Here is a 9,402-nt window from a genome sequence, read left to right as displayed (position 1 = left end):
AGATGAAGCTGATGCCCAAGAAGTTATAACTTGCTCTGATGTGGGTTCCATTTGTAGCAATAAAAGCCCTGATAACCTGCATTCCCATCCTTTCCTGCTTATCTGTTTCTTACCGGATGAAGACTATCATGACAAACATATTTTACAAGTCAAACTGAAGGAGAGAACCTTCATGTGGATTTGCATCTGTTGGGGTTGTGTGATATCTAAGAACTTTTGTCCATGCCTTTTCCTCCAAAGGAGCACTATCAGGCACTCTGCTTTTTTGTGAAGCACTTGACATAATTGCATGTGTTTGCAACTGTTTCCCCTTTGCCAGATACTGTGATTGCATTAGTCTCTTTTTAAGAAATCAGACTAAAGTATCTCTATAGCCAATTTTGCTTTTTCAAGCAAATTATCCAGATACATTAACAGCATCAATAAAAATGATATCTGAGGCAGTTCCTTTACGCAGTGAGTCCAGTTTGACCCCAGAGGAGATGCCAAGACTGCTTAGTGTACCTAATAGTAGAACATGTTACTGTTCATGGGGTTTTCTGAGGCATAAGCCAGAGAGTCAAATCTTGCTCCTGGTGTCAATCAGGAAAAGTACTGAACTTTAAGAAAGAAACTGACCTGTAACATCTTTGTCTGTCTGTATACTTCTTCTGTCAGGGCTGTTTACATTTTGTACTTTGTTTAATAGTGGGAACTGGAGTGGGCGGAAGCGAAAAAAATACAATTGGCTGTTCTTTTCTAACAGAAAATTAATTGGGAGGGATTGGAGAAGCTCTCTTCTTCTCCCTGAGGAGCCTCATCCCTGATTTGTCGTCTGGGATGGCTGCATCTGGTTCAGCTTAGCTGTATCCGTCTTCAGTATTGACCTTTAATCCAGTTTCATGTTTGCTGGAATCCTGCATTTTCTCCCTTGCTTGCATCTTGCAATTTTTTTTTCTCTTACTACTCTTATTTTATTTTAGGCTTGTTTGCTTTATGGAAACTCCTGTAAATCATTCCAAGATCCAAGAAGTATGCTAGCTACAGTCGTGTTGGCTTGATTTCTTTGGCGTTTTAATGCTACTTGCGGTAGCTGTAGTGCGCAACCAAACCGTGACACTTACCAAAAGCAAAAGAGAGCCAGTAGATGGCACCATTTATTACATTATAGAAGATTCACAACCAAAGCTTGGAGGTTTTCCCCCCTTAAACCTGACTGTCAGTAAAACCTAAATCAACCGTCCATTTTTAGAGATGTTACTTCAAGCTTAGTAGAGACCTCACTTTATATCCTTTCCCAGAGCTTCCTGGGAAGGACTCGGTGGCAATGCCTTAAATGGAAAAACACTTTAGAAACAATAATGGAACTAGAGGTCAATAGGATACAGCCCAGGGGAGCTTTCTTCTGTCTTGCTCTTAAAACACACCCCGTTGCTGCTTTACTTTCTTCATTCTATTAAATAACAGATTTACTTTGAGGCGTATCTCCAAACCCAATAACTTCTGAAAAGAATCAGGCAATGGTCAATTACAAACATGGTTTGGCTCTTCTGTAATAATGAATAATTGTATTTTATTACAACATATAGCAGCTGTTATCTAGGGCTCTCAGAGTGCTTCAGAACATTAATGAAGAGTGCCTTACAACACCTCTGCCAGATAGGGAATAGTAATTCCCCAGGAGTCCCATTGACCTCGGTGGCTGCTTGCATGGTCCTACGTCTCTGAGAAAGACATACTCACATGAGTAAAGAATATAAGACAAGGAGTAAACAGTGCAATATATTTTATGCCATTTCAAGTATTTATTTTTCCAAAAAGAATAAAAGAGAAGACAGAGAAAAGGAAGTAGTTTTGCCTTTCAGGAGTTAGCCTCTGCATCATTTTTGGTAGGGGATCAGACTGCCTGCTTGAAGGTTAGCTCCAAGTTTTCAATTGATAGTGCATGCACTTTGTGTGCTTCAAAGACAGATTTAGTGACTTCAGCATCATTTACTATTAAAGGTTAAAAGCAGTTGCTCTTTCTAATCTCCTGCTGCACAGCCAATGTAATTTTAATACTGTGTGCTGTAGAAAAGGAAAGTAATGCAATGCTGAAACATTTAAAAGGATATATTTTTCCATCTTTATTTTAAGTTATGAAAACTGGCTGCAAAAAGCTACTAAGTGTTTCCAGTCAATGATAGTTTCCTGGCATCAAAAGATTCAGAAAATGAAATGAAATATCCAGCAGGAGAAAAACCCCTACACGCCAAGAGGAGAAGACAAAGAAAAAGAGAACAACTTGGATTTTCTATATTTATCTCTGTGTTATGTGTATCCGCTTCACTGGGTTGTCAATTTTAATTGGACTGCAACCTACTGTAGCTGGGTTCACACTGGTTCAATTAAAAAATCCTGTTGCTACTTTTTTTCCATATTACTCATAACTAGGAGTATTGTAGGAGTAATAATGTTAACCCCAGTGTCCTGGCAGAATGCCAGCCTAGGTAATTATATTCCGCCTATGGAAATTTCAGTTGCTGATTCAGCTGAATACTTTAGTCTCTACTTTCCATTCCTGGTCATGACATTACATAGCACTGCTGTGTATTGCTAAAGAGCCACCCTACCTGTGGCTGCATTATAGTGATGGCTGAAGGAAGGAAAAAAAATCAGAATCTCTCCTCTTAGTAAAAATCGAGACTATTTACAACATCAAAGTGCAATGTTGGGGTGAGAGTTGCTTGAATTAAGGATTATTTGATGGCAGTATGCATGGAAAATGTGGATGGACTGTATAGATAGCTAATGGCTTGTAGAAACTTTGCATAGTGATGTGTTTATGACAAAGAGCAGTGGAAGGATTTTATAGTCTCACTTAGGGAGGTCTTCACAAACAAGGTAGGTCAGGCTGAGTCTTTGACTTGAAGAATTGTCTAGTTTGGGAAAAATAATCCTTTAACAGCCTATCTGATAGGTCTGCACAAGGACTACTTATCACCTAAGGCAAAAAGAAGAGGGACAGTTGAGGAAAAAATGGTGATAGTGCCCTCAGAGAAAAGTGTCTGGACATAGTAACTTTATCCATCATTTTCTGCAAAGATGTCACTATGAACAGTTTAAAAAAAATGAAACAACAACAAACCTAACTCCTTCACCCCCTCAAGAACAAAAATCAGGACTAGCCTACTGAAATTGATTCTTGAAGAATGTCTACGTTTGTTTGTTTTGAAAGTTACCCGTGGTGGTGTTGAAAAAACAGGTATTTGTCTACAAAATAATCAGGACTTACTTAACTCAGTATTTATTGACACTAACATGAGAAAAAATGAGCAAGTCTGTGCTTTGTGTACAACCCCTTCCCCCCCAGCCCCAAGACGGGGCAATAATATCTGGATAAGAATTAAGAACAAGGATTATTCCTGCTTTGGGTGATTTCTAAATAAAAATTACAAAATAAGTGGAATAGTGATAAAAATATAGTAGGCATTCAGAAGATCAGCAGCAAAGAGACAGAACAAAGGTCAAAACACAAATCTTCTCTTTTGAAAAATCTCAGAAGCCAGGGGGTGTGTTCTGACTCAAAAGGCAGAGAGGTATCTTAATTCTCAGACTTTTGATGATGATTTGGCACCTACCTGTGACTCATGCCTTGGGGCCATCTCTAGTTTACAAATATTCTTAGCTTTTGCTTCATTAACTTGGAAACTGAAACTGCATTTTTGAATTTGTCAGTCTGCTATTTAACTTGCTTTATCCACATTATCCCTCTACCTGAGCTTACTGAGCCTATGTAGTGTTGCCTTGTGAACCTTCTTTATATTTTTTCCTGTGGGATTATAAAGACCTCGTTCAGCAGACTTTCCCTTATCTAAGTCAGTGATTATTTTGAGAAGCCTGTTTGAGTTAACTGGAATTTCAGTGGAACTGGCCGCAGGGTGGAAAATCACCTGTGTGACCAATGATGTGAGCTTTTGCCCAAATATCCTGCTTCCCACATATGGTGGTTTTGAATTCTCCTAGATTTAATTTTTCACACTTAGGAGAGGAACCCAGTTGTTTTCATTTTCTGATAGTGATTGGAAGATGAAAACCAAGTTTCAGGGCCAGTGGCAGTTCCCAGGACTGGCAGCGTTAGCTCACGTACCCGATCATACAGCAGCAATGCAATCCGTTAGCATACGGTACACGGGGAGCTGTCAGGTCTGTAGCAATCCAATTAAGTTACATGGTTTCTAAAGCTAGATGATTTGAGGAAGCTTAAAACAGAGTTAACACTGTGCTAGCTCAACAGCTGTGTCAGTTATCTGGTTGGATGTGCTTGTAGCTCTGCCTGCTGAAGCATGTAGAGGGTTTTTTTCTCCCCTTCTTCCCTAAAGCAAGACCAGGGAGAACACATTTAAGAGTTAATTAGTTTCTAGCTTTATTATTATTTATTGAATGAGAATCCTTATATATATTTGAAAGAGATAGTCATGCCACATAGGAAAAATCCCCAACAGAATAAATGGATTGCATAATGCATTTTTCAGGCTTTTGCTGAAACTGAAACATTGAAGTTCATTTATAATAGCTGAAGTGGCATTAATTTGCATGGAGGTCACTATTTGACCTTTGCTGTTGGAAGTCTACGTGGTTCCGGTCAAAATCTTTTCTTTCTAACTTTTCGTTTCAGATATCTGCCTGCATTTCTCTGTGCTGTTCCCATTATCTTTGTATCTGAAATGTGTGATACAGAAAAGGAAAGTGGCTTTGTGGCATAGTTCTCTATTTTTCACAGCCATCTCTCTTTGTGGCAAGTTAATCAAAAGCCCTGTGTGAAGCCCTCTCTGAGCTCAGCCCTCCATCCTTCCCAGGTATTCAAGGACTTGCAGTCAGGTAACCCTATCACACTCTCACTGCAGGCTCCCCACAGGTGCGTATGCTTCACTTTTTGTCTGGTAATTTGTATGAGGAGCCATCTTACCTGCTTTGTGAGAAACAGGCAAGATTACAGTACTTCTCAGAACTTGGCTTCTTTTTAGTCAGAGGGATTGTCCACCCACAGAAAAATTATCTAGCTTCCCTTGGTGAAAAGCCTGAGGAAAGAAAAGAGTCACTCACTGAACACCAATAGCACCTGGCCTTCTTGATCTTATTGGGAAATTAAAATCAATGCCCAGTCCTCCAAAAACACTCTGCTGCCAGCCTTGAGAAGCAAAATCACAGTTGTGACAAAATAGATGATAAAATTAATACTGATTTTATTGGGAACACAATTTCAGCCCAGATACATTGATCTATGAAGTTACCAACTTGATCTCATCTCAAACCTCAAAGCAGGAAGCAGGAGAGCTGACTGCATCTGTACTGGAGTGAATACAGTGCACCTTGTTATGTTTCAGGAAAGGTGAATTGCAAGAACAAAGAAAAATTTACAAAATAAAGCCAAAGATGGAGGAGCAGAGTGGCTCCACCTGCTTTGGAGTCACCCAAGCCCAACCCAGTTCTGCAAAGGTTCCTCAGAATTTAACACTACTAGAGTCTGTAGAATTATTTAGTTTTTATTCCATGTAATGCAGAACACATCTTACTTTTGTATGCTGTATTGGATGCTGATGGAAAATGATCTGTTTGTCTCGACAGTTTAGTTGGCACAAGCCTTCCCATCAGCTCATGTCTTGCAGAACATACTGCTAAGTTCAGAGGTTAACCAAGTCTGGCCTTCTGTGAAGAATAAACCAATACTGGTGCGGATATTGGTGGCTGATTTTTGCAATGGCTTTTGAAGTGTTGAACCATGGACTGCTTCTTGCTCAATTGCTCCATTCCATTTTTGGTATCAAGATATTTATCAATACATGTTGATACATTGCCTCCTAGTATTCTGTTTGCCAGCCAAGAAAGCTGACTCACGGAGACAGGCACGTGCGCTCCTTCCAGCACAGAAATGACGTTCTCAGAACAAATTCAAGTCTTCTGCTGTGAACTTGAGTACAACATCATATGTAGAAAGCAGGGGTTGGAAAAAAAAAAAAAACAAAACAAAAATGGCCCATCTGCAGTCACTGGCAAAACTCCCGAGGGAAAGCTGGGAAGAAGAAAAGGAATCAGGAAAATTTTTAAATGCAGCTTTCTCTTTTACTGTGTTTCTAATCCTATTTTCTTGGCTTCTCTTTGTCTTGTTTTGTTGTTGTTTGTCACTAGCCTGCATGTTCTCGAGGCTTTATAATGCTTCATCTTAAGGGGGAACCTGGAGAGCATATTTTCCCTGCTAATGAATAACCTGGATCTTTGTCATCACTGAAGCCAATCAGAGGCGGGAGATTACAGTTGGCAGAGGGCTGAGATTTGCATATTAACAGCGCAGTTATTGGGGAATAGCTGTCTTGCTTTTAGACCAAACTGTGCCCTCCGATTCGCCAGCACCAGTTGCCAGCCAATGCAGATGAGGGATTCAAAGGTCAGATGGGTCTGTTTTATTTATTTATTTATTTATTTTTAAAGAGGGAACTGTGCAGTACTAACGATATAAGTCAGATAGTGAACCCCGCACGCAGGAAGCCAAGGAAGTGGAATGAACCTGTTTGGCTCTGGCTCCGTCGCGGCACGGCCGCTGTGCCCTCTTGTTGGCTCCAACGAGTCTCCCTGCCTAATGTATCATATTGTGTATATTAATGTTTCAGCTTTACAGTTCTATTTCCATTAGGGGAAGATTGCCCGTGAGCCTCTTAGTGGATAAATAGGAATTTACAGCTTTCAAAAAATCTCTTAAAGCTTGCAGGATCCACAGAAGAAGGAATTACACATGACTATTTTTGAAGCTTTAAAAGGTCCAGAGGGCCTAATTGTGCTCTCAGATATGTCTGTGCAGCTCCGATTGAAGTATTGGGATATAATGCATGCTTATGCGACAGCTAAAATGAGTCCTTTTTTAAATTAAAAAAAATAATCCTTCAGTTATTAAAAAATTAGACTGTTAAGTCTCCAGGGTCAAGCCAGCAACTTCCCAAGAGCTATTCAGGACATAACAAAGTGAGGTCTTGGCTGGAATTCATCTCTGTGCCAACCTGCAAATAAAAAATAAATGCTGAACATGTTAGTGAAATACAGTAAAGACAGTAACACCTTCTTCTGCAGATTTGTGAATCCGGGTTTGTGTACTTGCACTTGTCCAGGCAGTTCTGTGGCAAGGAAGAAGGGGACAACCCTAAATTGCAAAAAGGAAATAACTTTATCAAATGTTTTCATGCTTGAAAACATACTTGTTGTCAGTTACATTAAACTAGACCACTGGCAGAAATATTTTCTTTTACCTCTGTTTTATATCAACCAAGGCTTATGCAACAGTCAAGAGGAGTGTGGTTAAACCTTGTTGTGTTGTTATCTGTGAGTGTTTCTAAGTACAATTGCATTCAGTGTTAGGAGATGGAGATGAAGAAGCAAATTTAACACAGCCAAAGGCAATACACTTCAGAAATATATTCAGACCCTGAAGTCTGTATGGGTTTTTTTAACTAATCCTTGATTTTTCAAGCTAGTTTACACTACAGGTGAAATACAAGTTGTGCATGAATTTCCCCACAGGATTTCTGAGTGCTTTTCAAAAGGTGCTTGCTTAGGGGTGAACAGGCTTGGGGCCTGAGTTTTAAAAGACTGGAAAGGTGTGTTTTACTGTAAATAACTTAGAAGAGGACTCCCAAGCTATAATTACATCTTACTTTCATTAGGGCTACATTTAACAGAAATTCTTCCAGCAAATTTTCTTTATTCAGCTATCTACCACTAGCAAGCAAAGCAAGAACCAGTCAGGAAATGAGTAATCCACATCTGCATGGCTGGATCAAGAGCGGCTCCTGCTCCTTACCTAAATCAGTGCATTAATTTCCTTATTTTGTCCTCCACGTTTGTCCTTGTGTTGCTTGGTATAATATGTGTCAATATTATTTGTTGTCACTTCTCAAACTAAAGCTGTGACACTAACCCTGCCAGCCAAGGGATAAAAAACTACACACAGAGGCAACCCAAGCCAGTATTGTTTAAATCAGATGAGCCCAGTGGTGTGGAAATTGCTTCTGTTGCATAAGTGTGCTTGCTGGTAGACCCAAACTGATGGGCAGGTAAGCATGCCTAATTAGCCCAACACCTGTGGATGTAATTCCATACTGCTTTGGTGAAAGAAGTACTGTAGCAAATAATAGGCAGGAGATTTTTTTCTATGAGATTTTCTTCCTACCACTAGAAATCATAGCTGCTGTGTGCAGTATTTAATACTGATGTTAGTTGCCACCTTTCAGCCACAGCCACTTTTCACTTACCAACTAATCGTCACCTAGAAGTGTGCTGAAACACATTATAAATGGGCATACCAAGGCTTTCTCCGGCACTAAATCACAACCATCTCTACAGAGGAAAGGGACTGCTTACAGCAGCCCTGCATGATAATTCAGGCCAGGAAAGAAGCAGGTTTTTCCCTTTCAAATAGCAGGAAAAGTTCAGATTAGCCAGCACCGTCCTTAGGAGCAGAGATGCAGCTGCAAGAGCCTTCCTTAACTCTGCTCAGACGAGGCATTCAGCGGCTTCTCTGGGAGCAGCGCTTGGCTCTGGGGAAGCACTTGTTGCTGCCAGCACCCCTGGGCCCAGCGGCTTGTCCTGGGAAGAGCTGTCCTCGGCCACCTGCCCCATGGCTTCCCGGATAAAAGGTGAGGTCAGGTGCTCTTGCCATACTTGAGAGTTGTCTCCTGCCCGGCAGATGAATAAGCAAGAAAACCAAACCCTCTAGGTAAGGGTGTTCTCTGAAAGGTGCTGGTTTGAAGCCACGGCTAAAGGGTAGGTGGAAACCTTTGCAGACAAGACATACAACTACTCCTCACGGGAGGATTCCCGAAGAAAGCAGCGATCCCGTCGGATGGGTAGCAGCTCCTCAAGCTGCACAGGGTGCTGTGCGTAGCACGGGGGCGTTTGAGGTGGGGGAGGCCTCGGGGAAAACTTGCGGCAGGATGCTCAGCTCGGGGTGCCTGGAGCTCGCACCCCTCCCCGCCGCCGGCCCCCGCGGCTCCGCAGGGCCCGCTCCCTGCCGCCCACCCGCCGCCGGTTCCCCGCCCCTCCGGCGGAGCGGGCTGCGCTCCCCGCGGCTGCGGCGGGGCTTCACCCCGCTTCGTGCGGCCCCAGCGCCCGCCCCAGGGGCCGCGCCCGGCACCTCCTCGGCGGGGCCGCTGTCCCCGGGACGCCGTGACGGCTGTGCGCTCCCCGCCCTTCTCACCGCCCCTCTCCCCTTTCCTCCTCCTCCTCTTCCTCCTCCTCCTTCGGGAGCCTTGCCTCCCCTGCACACCTGCCTTGCCATTTGTCGGCGGCTTTGCTAGGAGGGAAGAATTTTCCCTCGGTCCCTTACAGCATCCCTCCCCGGCACACACACACACACACACACGCACGCTCACACAGCCGGACGGGCAGAGGCACCGC

The sequence above is a fragment of the Aphelocoma coerulescens genome, chromosome 1 (assembly GCF_041296385.1).
Source record: "Aphelocoma coerulescens isolate FSJ_1873_10779 chromosome 1, UR_Acoe_1.0, whole genome shotgun sequence".
NCBI classification, from domain to species: Eukaryota; Metazoa; Chordata; class Aves; order Passeriformes; family Corvidae; genus Aphelocoma; species Aphelocoma coerulescens.
The sequence above is the reverse complement of the archived record's forward strand: the minus strand, read 5'-3'. Positions refer to the sequence as shown.